A 21833-nucleotide genomic window follows, 5' to 3' on the forward strand; every position below is an offset into this window, starting at 1 on the left:
AACATTTCCTGTGGTCATAGGAACACGCAGTCCTTTGACAATCAATTTATGTTTCAGGTCTTCACAAACATTTATCGGGCACCAACTGTGTGCTGGGCACTACGGAAGGTACGAGGGATATGAAGATGAGTGTGGCAGCCCCTCTCTCAAGGGTCCCCCAGTCCACCCTCGAGTTGACATTGATGGTGAGCTAAATAGGCTCTGTGGGCAGGTATATTGTTTTTATGGAGAATTATATTCTGATATGTCATATTGCATCTAAATGCACATTTCTCCCACATTTTAATGTCTCTGAACTTTGTATCTTAATTGTTGGCATCTTTAAATTACAATTCATCTTTTTTAGCTCCTCAACAATACATAAAATCATTGTATGTCTTTAATCAGTGGTGTCTGGATTCAATAAAACACTGTCTAGGTAGCCAGCCTAGAATTCACCTTTGGGTAGTCACCTTATCAGTGCACTGAGGACAGTTTACTTACAAATCAAAATGCTCACATTTCTGTCTTCAGACTCATTGAATCCCACACAACCCTACGGTATTATCTTCATCTTAGAGACTGAGTGTCAGAGCTTAGAGATGTGCCCTGGATTACACACCTAGAGATTTCACCTTCCTCTTCAGTCCTGAGACCATGACTACTTTGCCTCCAAGTAGCTATATCAAAAGTCGGTCATTCAGTGTGATCGTGAAAGCCTTATGGATCACACTCCCTTTATCCAGTGTATGAATGGATGAGTAGAAAAATGGGGACAAAAAAACTAAATGAAAAATAGGGTGGGGGGAGTGATTTGGGTGTTCTTCTTTACTTTTATTTCTTATTCTCATTTTCATTTTTTCTGGTAAAAGGAAAATGTTCAAAAAATAGATTGGGGTGATGAATGTACAACTATATGATGGTACTGTAAACAACTGATTGTACACATATGGTATGTGAATATATCTCAATAAAACTGAATTTTTTAAAAAAGTTGGTCATTTACCCTCACTTGCCGCTGACAACCTACCTCTCCAACTGCTTCTATTACCTGCAGTGCTTTGCCAGATGAGGCCAGTGTCAAGGGCACTGGCTCCGCATATCACTCAGGCTTATGCCAAAGATGTAAAATTCGGTGCAGATGCCCAAGACTTAATGCTTCAAGGTGTAGACCTTTTAGCCAATGCTGTAACCAGTACTACAGGGCCAAAGGAAAGAACAGTGATTCTTGAATGAGTTGGGGAAGTCCCAAAGTAACAAAAGATGGTGTGACCATTGCAAGTCAATTGACTTGAAGGATAAATATAAAAATATTGGCACTAAACTTGTTCAGGATGTTACCAATAGCACAAATGAAGAGGCTGGGGATGGCACCACTGTTGCTACTGAACTGGCATGCTCTATTGCCAAGGAAGACTTTGAGAAGGTTAGCAAAGGTGCTAATCCAGTGGAAATCAGGAGAGGTGTGATGTTAGCTGTTGAGGCTGTAATTGCCGAACTTAAGCAGCAGTCAAAACCTGTGACAACCTCTGAGGAAATTGCCCAGGTTGCTACAATTTCTACAAAGAAACTGGCAACATCATTTCTGATGCAATGAAAAAGGTTGGAAGAAAGGGCATCATCACAATAAAGGATGGAAAACATTGAATGATAAATTAGAAATTATTAAGGGCAGGAAGTTTGGTCAGGGTTATATTTCTTTGTATTTCAGAAATGTGAATTCCAGGATGCCTATGTTTGGTTGAGTGAAAAGAAAATTTCTGGCACCCAATCCATTGTATCTGCTCTTGAAATTGCCAATACTCACCATAAGCCCTTGGTCATAATTGCTGAAGATGTTGATGGAGAAGTTCTAAGTACATTTGTTTTGGATAGACTGAAAGTTGGTCTTCAGGTTGTAGTAGTAAATTGTGTGTCACCAAAACAATAAGAAAGAGACAGCTTAAAGACATGGCTATTGCTTCTGGTGGAGCAGTGTTTGGAGAAGAGGGGTTGTCTCTAAACCTTGAAGATGTTCAGTCTCATGATTTGGGAAAAGTTGGATAGGTCATAGTTACCAAAGATGATGCCATCTTCTTGAAAGGAAAGGGGACAAGACTCAATTGAAAAATGTATTCAAGAAATCACTGAGCAGTTAGATGTCATAACTAGTAAATATGAAAAAGGAAAAATTAAATGAAAGCCTAGAAAAACTTTCAGATGGAGTAGCTGTGCTGAAGGTCAGTGGAACAAGGGATACAGAAGTGAATGAAAAGAAAGGTGGAGTTACAGATGTACTCAATGCTACATGAGCTGCTGTTGAAGAAGGCATTGTTCTGGGAGGTGGCTGTGCTCTGCTTCAATGCATTCCAGCCTTGGACTCACTAACTCCAGCTAATGAAGATCAAAATTTGGTATAGAAATTATTAACAGAACACTCAAAAATTCCTGCAATGACCATTGCTAAGAATGCAGGTGTCGAAGGATTGTTGATAGTTGGGAAAATTATACAAAGTTCCTCAGAAGTTGGCTCTGATGCAATGCTTGGAGATTTTGTGAATATGGTGGAAAAAGGAATTATTGATCCAACTAAGGTTGTAAGAACTGCTTTATTGGATGCTGCTGGGGTGGTCTCCCTGTTAACCACAGCAGAAGTTGTAGTCACAGAAATTCCTAAAGAAGAGAAGGACCCTGCAATGGGCAGAATGGGTGGTATGGGAGGTGCCATGTTCTAATTCCTAGAATACTGCTTTACCATAATTAATGAACTGTGATGGGAAGCTCAAGGCAGTGTTTCTCACCAATAACTTAAGAAACCCATTTGAAGAAAATGACAGAAGAAATGGCTGATGCAAGAAAATCTCTATAATCATCAGTTAATGGTTTCAGTTGACAATATATAATGGTTTACTGCTGTCAATGTCCATGCCTGCAGATAATTTTTGAATAAAAAAACATTTGTACATTACTGATACTGGGTACAAGAGCCATGATTTCAACTTAAATCACTGAGGCATTATTACTGATTCTGTTAAAATCAGGATTTTAGTGCTTGCCATCACTAGATGAGAAGTTAAGAAGCAGCCTTTCCGAGAAGAGTAAGAATAATTGTGTACAAAGAGAAATAGCCAATTATTTGACAAAGCTTTGTGTAAGAAAAATTTGTTTCAAGTTAAAAAATAAAAAGTCAGTCATTTAGAGGTCTTCAAATAATGAGTAACCAAGCAGCCAAAGTGAAAAACTTTTCATTAAAGTCTTTGGCAAGAGTGTGTGTGTGTGCATGTGTGTATGTGTGTGTGTGTGTGTGCACATGAAGAGTTTGGGGGTGATGAAGAAGCCTGACACCTAACAACAAGCAGAAACTGTAATGGAGTTGATTTAAGAGAATGAAAAACAAGTAGTCTCTATTTTAGAAAAAAAATTTCTTTTTAACATAACACATTTTGAAGTTCATATAATTACAATGGTCAAATAGGAGGGAGATGGGACTACAGAACAAGGAACTGTTCCTTGCTGTGGATTAAGCAGACTATGTGTGCCCTCTAGAGGAAGACCCATGCATTCCTATTTCCGAAAAATGAATCTCAGCAATGGGAAGCAAGAGATAAATCCTATATAATGTCAGTGTGTCTTCAGAATGACCTGAAGACTGAAATATATTCTTCATATTCACTTGATTTCCTAATCACCTCTGAAAACTGACCTTCCCTTTACTGCTTCTGAATGGATCAAAGGTGTTCATTGTAGCAGTTTCTCACAGCCCCACTCTTAAATGAAGAGCAAATACAATTACAAAAGTGTTTTCACCAGTGAGATTTTGTTCACTATCACTCTTTGGAATAATTTATTTTGCCAGATGCACTTTTTGTTTGCATTTATTTGAAAGATTGGGTGCTATCTGCTTTGAAAGACACATTAGTCTATTAAATATTCAAGATTCTTCTTAAAAGCATTTGAGAAGAGGGCTGGTTTACTGAGCTGAGTGTGAAGGCCAATGAAACAGATGCATGTCACTGAAGATATCTGATTAAATATTTTATCTGCTAGCAATTCCTTACTTCTGTGGAAAGAGACCCTTGCTGGTTTATTTCTTAATTTAAAGCAGCATTGCTCTGGGGCCAAACTTGAAGTAATTTCTAAGAATGCCTTTACCAATTAGTAACTTGGGCAAGTGATTTAACTTGACCCTCTCTTTCCTCAAATGAAAAAGAAGAAAATGGATACCTAACAGGGGTATCCTCCTATGAAGCTAATATCTATGAAAGCTCTATGGAAATGGAAATGGTATCCAATGTCAGTCACAAGTTTGAAGAAGAGGGCATTCAGTTGATCACATTTATCATCGTTAAGCAGTAGCCATTCCCCTGGAGAGTCAACAGGTTTGCATATTTTCAACCGTATAACTCAGTCAGTTCCTCTCTATTTTCTTTCATTTCCTCCCTTCCATATGTAGAGACAATACATTTGAAAGAACAACCCAATCCTGCGAACACTGACCATGTGCAACAAGAAGAAAGCTGAAAACTGATTTTCTAAGCAATAAAGGGAGAAAAGCACATTTATATCAGAAACAGACTTTAGATTTTACCTCCTGCAGGATAGGATTCTATAAGTAATCAGTTTTTAATGGGATGTTTGTCCTTAGCCAATAACCAAGATGGGTGGAAGACAGATCACAAAAGCTGCAAGCTGTCATTTTAAATTTCCTGACTTGGGAAATTAAAATTGTCTATTTGGCAGTTCATTGACCCTTTACTGTTTCTGGCAACAAGGAATTTGTAAAAATCCATAGTACCAGCACTTTTTAAAACTTTCGTTTGGAAATAATTTCAAACTTTACAGAAAAGATGTAAGAATAGGAATACTATAAAGCAGACCTATATACACTTCACCCAGATTAACATAATGTTAGCGATGGGTAACAATTTTTTAAGGCCTAAGAAACTTAAGAATAAAAATAAAATTACAAAAATACTCAATGCACTGATGTTAATGGTGAACTGGTTCAAACAAGCTACAATTTACAGAGCTCTTAGCAAATGTTATGCATAATACATGCGGGGGATCCTCAGAAAAAAATGCCCCAATGGGCCTTGAGTCACCCCCCGGCTCTGCCACATGGAATGGTTTGTCCTTCTCACGGGAACAGATGAGACAGATAGGCTACAACCATTGATGTCCTCACCCCCTTGCCCTTTCCTTCTGAGATAGGCTGTGAATCTGCACTCAGAGAAGACAGATGACACTTGCAGGCCCCTGCTAATGCCTCTTTAGTTTAGGAATCTTGGGTAGCTGGTGGTTTTATTAGCTGGATGTGGGGAAACCCACACCTTTGTATCTGAGATGTAGCCAAAGAAAGTTGCAGTGGGATTTCACAAGGGACATGACAGGTAACTGAATGTCACTGGTCCACAACCTTGCCCCCCAGCCTTGTTCCTTTTACCCACTTCCTCCTTGTCTGAGCAGCTTACAGAAACTTAACAAGTGTGGGACACCCACTGTCATCCTCCCAGGTCACCAGGCAGTACTCCCTTGGGGCACGGTCAAAGATGCCGCCATCAGACACAGGGGTAAGAGTGTTCTGCTCAGAATCTGTCCATTGGTTTCCCGAAATGTACACATCTCATTTCAATTAAAAGACTGATAACATGGAGTAGCCCAGAAAGAGGAGGCATACATTATTTTATTTAATCCTCAATCCCAATCCTATGAGATAAAAATGATCCCCATCACAAAAATGGAAATTGGGTTTAGAGGAACCCAATGAACAGCAAGTGGCCCGAGCTCAGAATTTAAATCTAGGTCTTTGACTCAAATATCTGTGCTGTTTGGTCCATTTCACCAGAATTTCCTGACAGTTGTACTCTCTCCAGAAGGTTTACAGGAAGGTAAACATATTATGTAATTGCCCCATACAGAGTAGCCAAAGCTACCCTGGCCAATGCCTCTAGACATAAGCATCTCTTCCATATTATCCCTGAGTCAAATATTATCATTTTTTTTTCAACCATGAAAAAGGTTTAGAGGACTATATTGCAGTATGCATTTACAAATCTTTAGGACAGCAAAGGAGGGATATTATAAAGAGTCGTAACATTTTTTGGTTTTTGATGCTAGAATCTCACCCTTAAAATTTTATCCTGAGGAGATAATTCAACAAAAGGAGTTATTCATTATAGTATTATCTGTGATAGAGAAAGATGTCTAGCATGGGGAGGAGTTATATGCAATCCATGAAATCATAATTTAAAAGTGTAAGGATTGAAAAAAAAATTATATCCCAGCTCATTCCAAAAAGATTTAAGGCAGCATAAGACTATGTAGAGACACGTTAGAAAGAAAAATCTAAACCCAAAATAACTTATGTCCTAGGATTACAACCATGTAGGCAATTTAGCAAGAATGAAAGAGAATGTGAAAAGTGGAAATATTTATTTCCACTACTATTCCACTATTTCCACTACTATTTCTTTCAAGATTTTATTATTGATACATTGGTTAAAAAGTTTTTTAATTACCCCAAAATCTGCATGTGTCATGACCTACATGGTTGGAGTGAGGATAAAGTTACTTCACTATCAAAAAGTTCTCAAATGGGCACACCATTTCTCTATAAAAGTATTTAGCTTTGGGTACCACTGCTCAGTCGAGAGGAGTCTGTCAAGATAGCCAATAACTCCTTCTCTGCTCCTTTCTTTGGATATATTCTAATTAAAAACATTTGACCAAGTCTACTGACTATTTTGAAGGGGACTGAACCTTAAAAAAAGAAATCTAGTCCATTAAAATGCAGGGGTATCCCCACCAAGAACCTCCCAGGTGGGCCACACCAGATGTGTGAATATCAGTAAAAGCACGTCAGAAAACACAAGTAACTGGAAACAGCCTCCCAATTTCCAGGTCTGTTTCCCCACCTTGTATCCTCTTCTGTGTACATTTCATGGGAAAGGAAGAGTTAGCTTAGGGTGCAAATTGGGGGATGAAAAATTTAGGGATGAAAAGTTAATTCAAAATTAATCAAAATTAATTCTAGCAAATTAATCCTTCATTAGGATGAGGGGAGAAAAGTCCAGTTTGGCTGAGGAACTAGGTGGGTGCAATGATTCAGGATTACCCGGGGTAGGGGTGGGGACAAACCAATTGACCAATTCAGGCTGGCTGCAGTGGGGGTACAGGCAGGCCGGGGAGGGAGTTTCTAACACCAACACAATCCAGGAGCCATTGCTCAGAAATACTCACTCAAACTTCCATTTTATTTGCTTTCCATTTTTTTTAAACATCTGAATTCTGTCTTGCCATTATATGCAGACATGATTTTGAAGTTCCACGTAGGAAAGTGATACTGACCATTGCAATAGTGCTTGCTACAATTATACATTTAGTTGCTTATTAAATCTGATTTTTTCTTTGCCTTGCATGATTATAATGTATGTTATGGCTTGATGTTGACTGCCAGGTCTTGATTATATAAGCACACTGGGTCTCAGATTCTGTTGACTGCTTCTAAAAACCAGTCAGTCATCCTTCTGGCTTGATTATAAGGCATGTGCTCAGAATGTGAGGGGAATCCCATCAGGAACCATCAGGGAAAGTCTTGTTAAAGGGGTTAGTGGGCCATTTCATGTTTCCTTCTCCTGATAATTTAATTGTTGCATTTTTACATGGAAATGAACATTTTAAAAAGGGACATATATAGGAGGACTCTGAACTTCTCCATAAAACACACTCTAAAATCCTCTAGGAGAATGTTGTCTGGTTTAATTGGCAAATAGCAATTATGGTTCAGCAAAGATCTATGGAAAGAGATCTATTCTCTTCTCTTCCAGAATAAAGGTCACAGCTATTCCCCTCCCAGTGACAGCACCACTGTACCTCATGAGCATTCTTTGTGCCAGGCCACTTTTGCTCCAGGAATCATAATGGTTTGCGTCCTCACTCCATGCAGGTGTCTGCTCAATGCCACCTCCTCAGAGAGTCTCCCTGACCACCAGGTAAAAGCCTTCTTCCCCTCACTCTCTGTCCCTCCCTCCTATTTTATCTTTCATCACTTACCACCATCTGACATAACTTTGTTTATTCTGCCACACCCCAATGGTAGAATGTAAGCTTTGTACGAGACTTTCAAACCAGGTGAAGATTCTTTGGGGCTCCCTTCCTCCTCCTTTCCCATGTCCTCCCAACTTCTCTTACCTGTGGGACCCGGGCAGAGCTGCCATCCTCTACCCCAAAGTGTCACATTCAAAACCACTTCACCTCCAAATAATAAGAACTTTTAAAAACCTGCTTATCCCCCATCCCCCGTCTTATTTAAGAGCTGAGGCAGCTGACATACTACAAGGAAGGACTTGTTTTTTTAGTTAAAGAAAGGGTTTCCCCTGAGATGCAGCCTCTTAAGCCAGTTCTGTCTTTTCCCCCTTGTTCACTTCAAAACCTACAGATTTTCCGATCCTTCCTCTTTCCCCCTTATTTTGGTATGACTGTTCTCAAGACTGCAATGGAAGGGGAAAGACATGAGGAATTACGTTATTAGAAATTATTTTCCTGTGTATTGGGAACTGCCTCTATTCACTTTAGTAGGGAAAGTGATAATATTAATAACAATCTTATTTTGACAACTCTCACAAAAATTATATTCATCAGTTGTTCTCCATCTCCATTAAGAGAAAAAGAAATGGGTTTGCGTGACAGCCACAGACATGCCATTTGGAGTTATTCTTGTTATTATTAATACTGAACTATCATTTATTGGACCCCAGCTCTGAGTCAAGTCCTATACTGGGGGCTTGATGATGTGTTACCTCGTTCATCCTCACAGTGGCTTTGTGAGGGCAGCTTAACTCCTTTTTTTTTTTTTCAGCAAGTAACACATTTTGTTTTCTTTATTAAAGAAGTTGTGGGTTTACAGAATGATCATGCATAAAATACAGGATTCCCATACATCACCCCACCACCAACACCTTGCATTGGCATCAGACATCTTTACCCATGTTTTTAATGAAAGGAAACAGACTAACTGGAGTAACAACTTGATCAAGATCACACAGCATGATATTCAAGTCCCTACCTTCTGACCTTAAGTTCAGTGTGCTTAATACTATGCCACAAATAAATGTCTCTTTCTAGGGTGGTCGCTCACAGAAACAGTGTTCTGAGGGCAGAAATGGAATTTTTTTTTTAAAGACCTTTTGAATAGTTACCCAACAAGCATGATGAGAACACTGGAAAGCAAGAAAAGGACCATGTTTTATTAATCTTTGTGCCCCCCAAGCACATGTGAGGCCCTCAATAAATATTTAAGGAAATAGATTCAAGGACAGGTTGTGACAGTTCAACATCAAAGCAATGTACTGATTTCATTAATTTAGTCGAGGGATGAGAAATCAGATTTGGATTAAGGGATATGCTTTCTGTTCTAATAACAGAACAAGCAGAGTCAGGACCACATAGTTCAATTATCTTTCCAAAAATAAATAACACAAGCCTGGAGCAAAGTATATATTTTATGTGGAAGTTCTTCAAATGATGGGGCGCAAACACAGATTGCCAGCCAGCCAAGAATGCATGAAAGGACAGCTTTGTGAGATAAAAGGCCTGGAGACGGAGAAGAGAGAATGAGGGAGGTGGAGGGGCCCAGGACTTAAGAAACCCAGGCTCCTGTGAGAGTTAGTAGAATGCAGGGGAGGGGAGAAAAGAACCCATGTGGGTCCTGGGCTCTTGCCTTTCTTGTGACCCAGAGCGGAGGGATATGGCTTTCCCACAGATCCTGGGGATTGAAAGTTTCTAACTATACAGTGCAAAAAGCTGGAGCAGCAAAGGCCATTGAGAAAGCTGAGGGCAGAGTCTTACTGTCCAAGCAATATGGATATAAAGGCCTTGTTAGCAAATTACACAGCTCATAAGGGCAAGGGGTCTGTGCTCGTTTGAATCGATTATGTAGCCCATAAAAGACTATGTTCTTTTAATCCAATCCTGTGGGTGCAGACTTATTGTGGGTGGAATCTTTTGATTAGGTTGTTTCCACGGAGATGTGACCTCACCCATTCAAGATGGGTCTTAATTAGTTTACTGGAGTCCTTAAGAGAGCTCAGGGAGACAGAGAGAGAAAGTTCAGAGCCAACACAAACCCAGACGCTTAGAGATTGTTGGAAGAGAAATGCCCTGGGAGAAACAAGCAGAGAAGCCAAGAGAGAAGTTGAGAGAGACATTTTGCAGAAAAACTAAGATATGTAATCCAGAGTTTGCACCCTGGAAAAACAAGCAAGGACCCACAAGAGCTGAGGCAGAAGCCCAGAGACACTTTGGAGAAAGCCACTGAAATAAGACACTAAACCTGGGTAAGAAGGTTCAGCAGAGCCAGCTATGCACCTTCCCAAGTAACAGAGGAACCCTGGATGCCATCAGTCTTTCCTCAGAGAAGGTATCTACCTCTTGATGCCTTAATTTGGACATTTTCATGGCCTTAGAACTATAAATTTGTGAACAAACAAACCCCCATTGCAAAAGCCAATCCATTTCTGGTATACTGCATTTTGGCAGCTTTGGCAAACCAAAACAGGGCCATTTGGAGAAGCAGCAGCAGGGTCCATTCAGAGGAGCCAAGGCAGCTCTTACCATCCAGACCATATGGGGGTACATGCCTTGCTGGTTGCAGATTGGGGTGGTCACTCAAAAGGGGAACTTATAACTAGGTGAAAATGACAGGACGCAAAATATCACCTCTTCATTACACACAGGCCATAGCCATCTTGGAAAACGATGCCAAGGCAAAATAGGGTGGACTGTAAATGGCATAAAATAAACTATATTTGGTGCCTCACCACCTTGCCTGGACTAGTCATAAGTTCCCCTTTTGAGCAACCACCGTAGTCAGCCATGCCCTGGGTGTAACCACAACTAGAGTGGCACACACCTCCGTATCTGGATGATAAGAGCTACCCTCAGCTTCCTCAAATGGCCCTTGCTGCTTCTGCCCTTCATGCTGCACGGTTTAAAGCTGCCAATGTGACGCATCCATGGGAGAACCCCACTCCTTCTCTCTGGGTCACAAGCAAGGCGAGAGCCCAGATCCATTTCTTCTCCCCTGGCCCTCCTCTTCTTCCCACTGACCCTTGTGGGAGCCCATGTTAGGTAAACCCCAGACCCCCCACTGCCCTCATTCTCCCCTCTCCCCTTCCAGGCCCTCTGACCTAATAAAGCTGACCTTTCATTCATTCTTGGCTGTCAGACTGTGTTTGCCTCTCATCACCTGAAGAACTTCACACATAACATCCAAAACACACACCACTGAAAGAACTGAAAAACAAATCATTCCAGCTCCCAAATGGGTGATGTTTACAGAAGGACAAGTCATCGCAAATTGGGCAACCATATTTTATAGTTGCCATTTCCAACTCACTAATCATAAAATGTATATAGAACAATCCCTTACATGATTACAGTTGTTCAGTGCTTTTAACTTTTATAGGCATAAAGTATTATACAAAGACCTTCCACCTACCACCCACCCCTCACTCCCCTAGGATCCCTGAATCACCCTATGGAGATGATTTGACAGATATTATTGTTCTTATTTTACCAAGTTGAAAACTGAGGCACATGGCACTTAATTAACTTGCCTACCTAATATCAACTGACTTGAGAATATAGCTATTCAACTGCAACATGGTCCCTTATATTGCCTAAGATCCTGAAAAAATTATAATAAAATCTACTAAATATTAATTCATATAAAGGTACAAAGATAACATCTCAATAAGATGGTCACTCCAATGCCTTTAACAAGTTCAACTGTATGTAGCAAGCATTAAATGATTATAAAACCCTGACAAGAAAGCAAAAAAAAAAAAAAAAAAAACAGCTTTTTACCCCAGGCAAATTACAGCAGGGTTAGGGGAGAAAGGTGAGATAATTAAGGGGTACGTGGAACAGTAAGAGACAAGAAACCACCAAGAGTAAAGGGTCTTTAAGTACTTGGGGAGGACCATCTTCTTGGAAATATGTAACAAAAGGCTGTGCTTTTGCCATCTAAATCCAAGGTAAGTTTCCCACCCCAACTCACCTCATCCCCTCCAAAACCAAACAAACCAAAAGCCAGTAGTCACCCCCACAACCTGAATAGAAATGATATCACTCTTTCACAACAGACACTGGGGAGCAACACACACTGCAGGACTCTGTGCACTTTACAAAACATTCAGCATTTCTGATATGGTGGGTGTATGTAATAATAAAGAAGAGCAAAAGCTGGGACCAGAGACAGTACACTTTAAAAGAGGCAAGAAGAGAGGCTGAACATTCTTTGCAGTTAATATTGAAGCTCTAATAGAAGGATGTGACCAGTCTAACACAGGGCTGCCCTGCTAGAAAATGATCTAAAAAAAACACCAAATGAGAGGACTTCTGGGGAAGATGGTGGAATATAGAGCCCCAGGACTCACTATTCCTCCATAAACAGCTAGAGAACAGGTAGGAACTGTCTGAAACAACTGTTCTAGGGCTCCAGAGGCCAGGGAAACACTGTACAGCTTCAAGGGAAGAGTGGGACAAAGAGGCTGAGAAACTGCATTAAAGAACTGTTAGTAGCTTGCTCTGCAGTGGCTGCCACTGCCCTTAAGCCACTCTTGAAGCAGGCCACCTTGGAGGCAGGTCACTGGATGACTGACTGCTGTAGACAGAGAGGGATGTGGAAGTCCTCTTCCCCAAGAACAGGTGGTGAGGGGGCCCACAGCCAAGCACTGATCACAGCTTTTGATAGGTGAATTTGGTTGCTGGATCCCGGCTCTGAGCTGCTGTTTTAGCCTGCAATGGACAGGGACCCTTTGGCCACTGTTTCAACCCTAACCCCAAAAGGGACAGAGCAGTGGAGGTTTAAAGACACAGGGTATCCTTGAGCTGTGGGGAACATTTTGCTGAAGAGTGACATCAGCTGGGGAGGCCAGAAAAGCACAGCTTTGGGGAGCTGCCAAAATGATTTGGGGCATCTTTCTTGACACTCTCCCCAGGGCTCTTTGGAGCGGGCCTGTGCCTCCTTCATGGATCCCTGGCCCTGTTTTTACTGGGAAATGCTGACTTGGGAAAGTCCTCTCCAGAAGGAAGGAAATCACAAAGATTAGAGTAGAAATAAATAAAGTTGAGAACTGAAAAACTTAAAAGAGAATTAACAAACCCAAAAGTTGGTTCTTTGAGAAGGTCAATAAAATTGACAAACCCTTAGTTAGACTGCAAAGAAGAAAAGAGAAAATATGCAAATAAATAAAATCATAAATGAGAGGGGTGACTTAACTACTGATCCCACAGAAATAAAAAGGATCTAAGAGGCTACTATGAACAACTGTATGTCAAAAAAGTAGACAACTTAGATGAAATGGACAAATTCCTAGAGCCACACAAATAACCTACAATGACTCTAGAAGAAATAGAACCTCTCAACAGATGAATTACAAGTAAAGAGATTGAATCAGTCAACAAAATCTTCCAAAAAAAAGAGAAGACCAGGACTAGATGGCTATGGAGATGAAGTCTACCAATCATTACAAGAAGAATTAATAGCAATCCTGCTCAAACTCTTGCAAAAACTCATTCTATGAAGCCAACATCACCCTATTACCAAAGCAAGACAAAGATACTACAAGAAAAGAAAATTACAGACCAATTTTTCTAATGCATATAGATGCAAAAATCCTCAAAAAAATACTTGTAAATCAAATCCAACAGCACATTAAAAGAATTATACACCATGATCAAGTGGGTTTTATCCCAGTTATGCAAGGTGGTTCAACACAAGAAAATACATTAATGTAATACATCACATTACCAAATCAAAGAGGGAAAACCACATCATTTCAATTGACACAGAAAAGGCATTTGACAAAATCCAGCATCCTTTCTTGATAAAAACACTTCAAAAAATAGGAATAGAAGGAAACTTCCTCAACATGATAAAGGACATATATGAAAAAATGCAGCTAACATCATACTCAGTGGTAAAATACTGCAAGCTTTCCCTCTAAGATCTGGAACAAGACAAGAATGTCCACTGTCACTACTGTTACTCAGCATTATGCTGGAAGCTCTAGCAGTCAGACAAGAAAAACAAAAGGCATCCAAGAATAAATTTAACCAGGCATATTAAGGATTTCTACACAGAAAACTACAAAATATTGTTAAAAGAAATTTAAAAAGTCCCAAATAAATGGAAGGATATTCTGTGTTCATGGAATAGAAGATTAAATATCATTAAGATGTCAACTTTACTCAAATTTACAGATTCAATGCAATACCAATCAAAATTCCAACAGCCTACTTTGCAGAAATGGAAAAGCCAATTATCAAATTTATTTGGAAAGATAAGGGGCCTCAGATAGCCAAAACATCTTGAAAAAGAAGAACAAAGTTAGAGGACTCACACTGCCTAAATTTAAAGCTTTTCACAAAGCTACAGTGGTCAAAACAGCAGAGTACTGTCATAAAGATAGATATGTTGACCAACAGAATCAAATTGATAGACCCTCACATCTACAGCCAATTGATATTTAACAAGTCTGCCAAGTCCACTCAACTGGGACAGAATAGTCTTCAACAAATGGTGCTGGGAGAACTGCATATCCATATGCAAAAGAATGAAAGAGGGCCCCCATCTCACACCATATACAAAAATTAACTCAAAATGGATCAAAGACCTAAATATAAGGGCCAGGACCATAAAACTCCTAGAAGAAAATGAGGGAAGCATCTTCAAGATCTTGTGGTAGGCAATGGTTAGTCAGACTACACCCAAAGCACAAGAAATGAAAGAAAAAACAGATAAACTGAACCTCATCAAAACTAAATACTTTTGTGCTTCAAAGGACTTTATCAAGAAAGTGAAAAGGCAACCTATTCAATGGGAGAAAATATTTGGAAAACATATGTCTGATAAGGGTTTGATATCCAGAATATATAAAGAAATCCTACAACTCAACAATAAAAAGACAAACAACCAATTACAACATGGGCAAAATACTTGATTAGACCCTTTTCCAAAGAGGAAATACAAACGGCTAAAAATCACATGAAAAGATGCTCAGCTTTACTGCTATTAGGGAAATTCAAATCAAAAGCACAATTTCACCCCCACTAGAACGGCCACTATTTAAAACAAAACAAAACGAAAAAACAGCTACAAGTGTCGGAGAGGATGTGGTGAACTAGGAACACTCATTCACTGCCTGTGGGAATGTAAAATGGTGCAGGCACTCTGGAAGACTGTTCGGCAGTTCCCCAGGAAGCTGCCATATGATCCAGAAATCCTGCTACTATAAGCATACCCAGAAGAACTGAAAGCAGGGATTTAAACAAACATCTGCACACCAATGTTCATAGTGGCATTATTCACAACTGTCAAAAGATGGAAGCAACCCAAGTTCCATCAGCCAATGAATGGATAAACAAAGTGTGATATATACATACAATGGAAATGGAATAGTATCAGTATCAGTAGTCCTGATGCATGCAACAACATGGACGAACCTTGAAGACATTATGTTGAGTGAAATAAGTCAGACACAAAAGGACAAATAGTGTATGATCTCACTGATATGAATTAATTATAAGCAAACTCATAGAGTTAGAATCTAGAATACAGGTGTGGTGGTTTGAAGCAGTTATGTATCCCAGAAAAGGCCCTGTTCTTTTAATTCCGACCTATTGTAGGTGGGACCCTTTGATTAGGTTATTTCAATTGAGATGTGACCCAGCCCTTTCAAAGTATGTCTTAATCCCCTTACTTAAGCCCTTAGTAAGAGGATAAAGGACACACAGGAAAAGGTCAGAGAGCTCAGGGAAGCCCAAAAGAAGCTGAGAGACAAGAGCACATCCAAAGAAGCTGAGAGAGGAAGCCATTGAAGCCAGAAGTTGAAAGCGATGAAACCTGGGAAAGAAGGACAAGGAGACAATGCCATGTGCCTTCCCATGTGACAGAGGCATCCTGGATGTCAGCAGTCTGTTTTCAGTGTCCAGGTATCATCCTATTGATGCCTTCAGTTGGACATTTTCACTGCCTAAGAATTGTAAACTGTAAGCTAATAAATCCCCATTGTAAAAGCCAACCCATTTCTGATTTATTGCATTCCAGCAGCTTTAGCAAACCCAAACAATAGATTACCAGGAGATAGAATGTCTGTAGCGAATGGGGAGAATATGCTTAATTTGTACATAATTTATATTTAGGTTGACTATAATGTTTGGAAATGGATAGTGGTGATAGTAGCACATTATTGTGAGTGTAATGAACAGTGCTGAATTATGTTTGTGAATGTGGTTGAAGGGGAAGTTTTGGGTCATGATGTTACTAGAAGGAAAGTTAGAAGATAAAACATGGGACTGTATAACACCTTGAACTTGGTTCTGGATGATGACTGTTGTTAATAGTATAAATATAAGAACATTCTTTCATGAATTATAACAAATGTACATCGCTACTACAAAGTGTTAATAATAGGGTGGTATATGGGAACAATATACCTAATGTAAACTATGGACTATAGCTAACAGTAGTATTTTAATATTCTTTCATCAATTGTAACAAAGGTACCACACCAAAAGAGGGTCAGAAATAGGGGGGTATATGGGAATGTTGTATGTTATACATAACTTTTATGTTAACCGACTTCTTTAATTTAAAAAAATATATAACAATTTAAAAAAACAATATCAACCGTAAATGAAGAACAGAACAGTATCAGACAATATTTCCACCTTACCTATTGCTAACCAAGGATGTCCTAGAATCACATTGTAGTTATAATGACATATCTTAAAGTTTGTTATCTATACTGACACCATAAACATACGTGTGCATTCACAGAATCAGGAAGTCTTTCATTCTATTGTGGGTTCAGTTCATATCAGCTCATCCTTTGGTTTTCTTTATAATTCTAAGGCTAAAGATCCCTCTGGGTAGTACTAAGAAAATGAACTCGAACTGAGAGAATGCTGAAAACAGCTGTGGTGGCTTTCATGAGGTCCAGATCAGGGAGAGCGATATAGAAGCCCCAGTTCTTACACATGCAAGCCCAGCATCCCTATGCTTTCCACTTCCAAGCAGCCCAATAATCCACCTGTTGGTACAACACAAGGTCAGAGATTTGGTTAACTCCCTTACCTTTCCAGGTCAAGAGTCTACTGGGGAATCTGCTTTGTCCAGTAATGAAGACATTTCCAAAGAGGCATAGGAGATAGCCTAGACCTGCTATCCTTGCAAGCATTAATCAGCTACTCCCCCAAACAGATGCCACTTCTCAAACAGATCTACACTGAGACACTTTATGATAAAACTGTCAAATGCCAGGGAAAAAGACAGAATCTTAAAAACAGCAAGAAAGAAGTGATGTGTCACATATAAGGGATCCTTAATAAAATAAACTTCTGATTTTTCAATAGAAACAATACCCAAGATAGAAGGCAGCAGGAGGACACATTTCAAGTACTGAAAGAAAAAAATTGTCACCTGAGAATAAACTACTCAGCCAAGTTAAAAAATGAGAGATAAATTAAGGAATTTCCACACAAAGCCTGAGGGAGTTCATTACCACTAGACCTGCCTTACAGGAAAGGCTAAAGGGAGTCATCCATGTTGAAAGGAAAGGACACTAGACAGTCAATGCTGGATGAAGAAATAAAGATTCCTTACGTAAGTAAATATATGGGGAAATATAAAAGCCAGAATTATTTCATTTTTCATTTGTAATGCTATCTTTTACTTCTTAAAAGGCTTGAAATTCAAAAGCATAAAAAATGTGAATATTGTTATTGTGCACACAATGCATAAAGATGTAATCTCTGAAGAGAACAACACAAAATGGAGGTTTGGAGGGATATAGGTAGTGATACATTTAGGCTACTCAAGTCAAGTTGGAATCAACACAAACTAAATTGTAATAGAGTATGCTAAATGCAATCCCCATTATAACCATAAAGAAGATATTTAAAAATCTATACAAAAGGAAAAGATAAGTGATTCAAAATGGCTCCTTATTAAAAGGAAAGGAGTAATTGAGGAAAGGAGGAACAAAAAAGGTATGATTTAGAAAAACAATTAGCAAATGGCAGAAGTAAATCTTGCCTTATGAGTAATTTCCTTAAATGTAAATGGAGAGAGAGAACCTAAGGAGAGACAGGGCAAAAAAGCACCTCCATGAAAAATACTAGATAATAGCCAGAAAGTCACCCAGAACACCAGTTCCCACGATGCACCAGCTGGACAAGTCTGCTAAATCCACAGAGACCATGCACTTGGTGAAACTGGGAGTCTGTGTTCTGAAATGAGTGAGTAAGTTGCTGAATATCCAGCAGCCACGCTGTGGCATGGGGAAACTGTGGGTTGACATTTGGAGGTGGACTAGTTCTTTTTAAAAAAACCCAAAAGCAGCTGCAGATATGGCAGCGAGAATCGCACAGTGAAGCACAGCAGGAATGGGCTGTGTGAACGCCTCAATATCTGGCGTGGAAGACAGCCTTTCGCACACCCACTGCTAATTGTCTCCGAGCAAGGAAGGCAGTGGTGAGCCAAAAGGGGAAAAGAAACTTGCCCCTTGCAGCCATCTTCCCGGTGGGCTGGGAATGCTCCTGCCTGGCACTGGTGCCACAGCCCAGAAAAGCGTCAAAAAACCCAGTGTGACAGGAAGTGTTTCCAGCAACACGCGCACATGCCACAATTTCGCACACCCACAGCTAATTGTCCCAGAGCTGGGAAGGTGGAGCTGTGTGAAAAGGGGGAAATTAACACGCCCCATACAGCCATCCTTACAGCACACTGGAAATGCACCTACACGGCCTGGTGGCCCAGAACTTCCCTTGAAGGATGGTGTGCACTTGTGACATAGCACAACCTTCCCTCAGCAGAGGTCCTAGAAGGGCATGGCTTGGAAGAGGGACCCACTCAGAAATCCCAGGGACCATATGCCAATACCAAGGACTTGTGGGTTAGCAGCAGAGACAATCTGTGGCAAGACTGAAATAAAGGTTTAGACTCTTGCAACAGCCTTAAATCTCCAAGAACACCTGGCAAGTTTGATTATTAAAGCTGCCCTCCCTCCTTAACCACTCAGACACATGCCCCACATTCAGGGCAGACAGCACTAACAACACACCCATACTTGGTGCACCAATTGGACCCCACAAGAATCAGATCCCCACACACCACAAAGACAAAGTTGGGGAGAACTGACTTGAGGGGAATAGGTGACTCACGGACACCATCTGCAGGTTAGTTAGAGAAAGTGTACTCCACCAAACTGTAGATCTGACAAATTAGAGATTAGCCTTTGAATAATCCTACAAATCCTAAAAGAACCCTATCTAGTAAAGAAAATGCCAAGAGGCCAAAAACAACAGAAAATTTTAAAGCATATGAAAAAAACAGACAATATGGATAACCCAAACTCAAACACCCAAATCAAAAGATCAGAGGAGACACAGTACTTGGAGCAATTAATCAAAGACAAACAATGAGAGCATGGCACAGGTTATAAAGGACATGAAGAAGAGCATGGCACAGGATATAAACGACATGAAGAAGACCCTAGAAGAGCATAAAGAAGAAATTGCAAGAGTAACCAAAAAGTAGATGATCTTATGGAAATAAAAGAAACTGTTGACCACATTAAAAAGATTCTGTGTACTCATAGTACAAGACTACAGGAAGCTGAACAACAAATCAGCGACCTCAAGGGGCACAGAATGGAAAATGAAAGAACAAAAGAAAGAATGGGAGAAAAAACTGAAAAAATCAAAATGGACCTCACGGATATGACAGATAAAATGAAACATCCAAATATAAGATTCATTGGTGTCCCAGAAGGGGAAGAGAAGAGTAAAGGTCTAGAAAGAGTATTCAAAGAAATTGTTGGGGAAAACTTCCCAAACCTTCTACACAACATAAATACACAAGGCATAAATGTCCAGCGAACTCCAAATAGAATAAATCCAAACAAACCCACTACAAGACATATTCTGATCAGACTGAAGAGAAGGAGCAAGTTCTGAAAGCAGCAAGAGAAAAGCACTTCACCACATACAAAGGAAACAACATAAGACTAAGTAGTGACTACTCACTGGCCACCATGGAGGCGAGAAGGCAGTGGCATGACATATTTAAAATTCTGAGAGAGAAAAATTTCCCACCAAGAATACTTTATCCAGCAAAGCTCTCCTTCAAATTTGAGGGAGAGCTTACATTTTTCACAAACAAATGCTGAGAGATTTTGCTAATAAAAGACCTGCCCTACTTCAGATACTAAAGGGAGCCCTACTGACAGAGAAACAAAGAAAGGAGAACAAGAGATGGAGAAAAGTTCAGTACTAAAGAGATTCAATATTGGTTCATTAAAGGACAATAAGAGAGAGAGGGAAAAAATATATCTGAGAAACATAAACCAAAGGATAGGATGGCTGATTCAAGAAATGCCTTCACGGTAATAATGTTGAATATAAATGGATTAAACTCCCCAATTAAAAGATATAGTTTGGCAGAATGGATCAAAAAATATGAACCATCAATATGTTGCATACAAGAGACTCATCTAGACACAGGGACACAAAGAAACTGAAAGTGAAAGGATGTAAAAAAATATTTCATGCCAGCTACAGCCAAAAGAAAGCAGGACTAGCAATATTAATCTCAGATAAATTAGACTTTAAATGCAAGGATGTTATGAGAGAAAAAGAAGGCTACTACATACTAATAAAGGGGCAATTCAACAAGAAGAAATAAGAATCACCCAATTTATGCACCCAATCAAGGTGCTACAAAATACATGAGACAAACACTGGCAAAACTAAAGGAAGCAATGGCTGTTTCCACAATAATTGTGTGTTCTAGCTTGCTAATGCTGCTGGAATGCAAAACACTAGAAATGGATTGGCTTTTATAAAGGGGGTTTATTTGGTTACACAGTTATAGTCTGAAGGCCATAAAGCGTCCAAGGTAACACATCAGCAATCGGGTACCTTCACTGGAAGATGGCCAGTGGTGTCCAGAAAACCTCTGTTAGCTGGGAAGGCATGTGGCTGGCATCTGCTCCAAAGTTCTGGTTTCAAAATAGCTTTCTCCCAGGACATTCCTCTCTAGGCTGCAGTTCCTCCAAAATGTCACTCTCAGTTGCTCTTGGGGTGTTTGTCCTCTCTCAGCTTCTCTGGAGCAAGAGTCTGCTTTCAACGGGCCATCTTCAAACTGTCTCTCGTCTGCAGTTCCTGTGCTTTCTTCAAAGTGTCCCTCTTGGCTGTAGCTCCTCTTCAAAACATCACTCACAGCTGCACTGAGTTCCCTCTATCCCTCAGCTCATTTATATGGCTCCAGTGACTCAACTTAGACCCACCCCAAATGGGCGGAGCAACACCTCCATGGAAATTATCCAATCAGAGTCATCACCCACAGCTGGGTGGGGCACATTCCAAGGAAACACTCAAAGAATTACAATCTAATCAACACTGATAATGTCTGCCCACACAAGAGTACATCAAAGATAATGGCATTTGGGGGGACATAATACATTCAAACTGGCACATTGTGGGAGACTTCAACACACCACTCTCTCCTATAGATAGATCAACCAGACAGAAGACAAATAAGGAAATTGAAAACCTAAACAATCAGATAAATGAATTTGATTTAACAGACATATATAGACCATTACATCCCAAATTACCAGGATACATATTCTTCTCTAGTGATCACGGAACTTTCTCCAGAATAGACCATATGCTGGGTCATAAAACAAGCCTCAATAAATTTTAAAAAATTGAAATTATTCAAAGCACATTCTCTGACCACAATGGAATACAATCGGAAGTCAATAACCATCAGACACATAGAAAATTCACAAACACCTGGTGGTTAA

General features: G+C 39.8%; 1 protein-coding gene and 1 pseudogene across 1 annotated transcript in view; one reads left to right on the forward strand and one right to left on the reverse strand.

Annotated features, from left to right (window-relative positions):
- TMEM255B (transmembrane protein 255B) overlaps positions 1-21833 on the reverse strand; it is a 114208-nt gene that overhangs the window by 18519 nt on the left and 73856 nt on the right. The gene's annotated exons all lie outside the window — the stretch shown is intronic.
- Positions 1448-2283, forward strand: LOC119507150 (annotated as a pseudogene).

This window comes from Choloepus didactylus, chromosome 12 (assembly GCF_015220235.1).
Source record: "Choloepus didactylus isolate mChoDid1 chromosome 12, mChoDid1.pri, whole genome shotgun sequence".
NCBI lineage: Eukaryota > Metazoa > Chordata > Mammalia > Pilosa > Megalonychidae > Choloepus > Choloepus didactylus.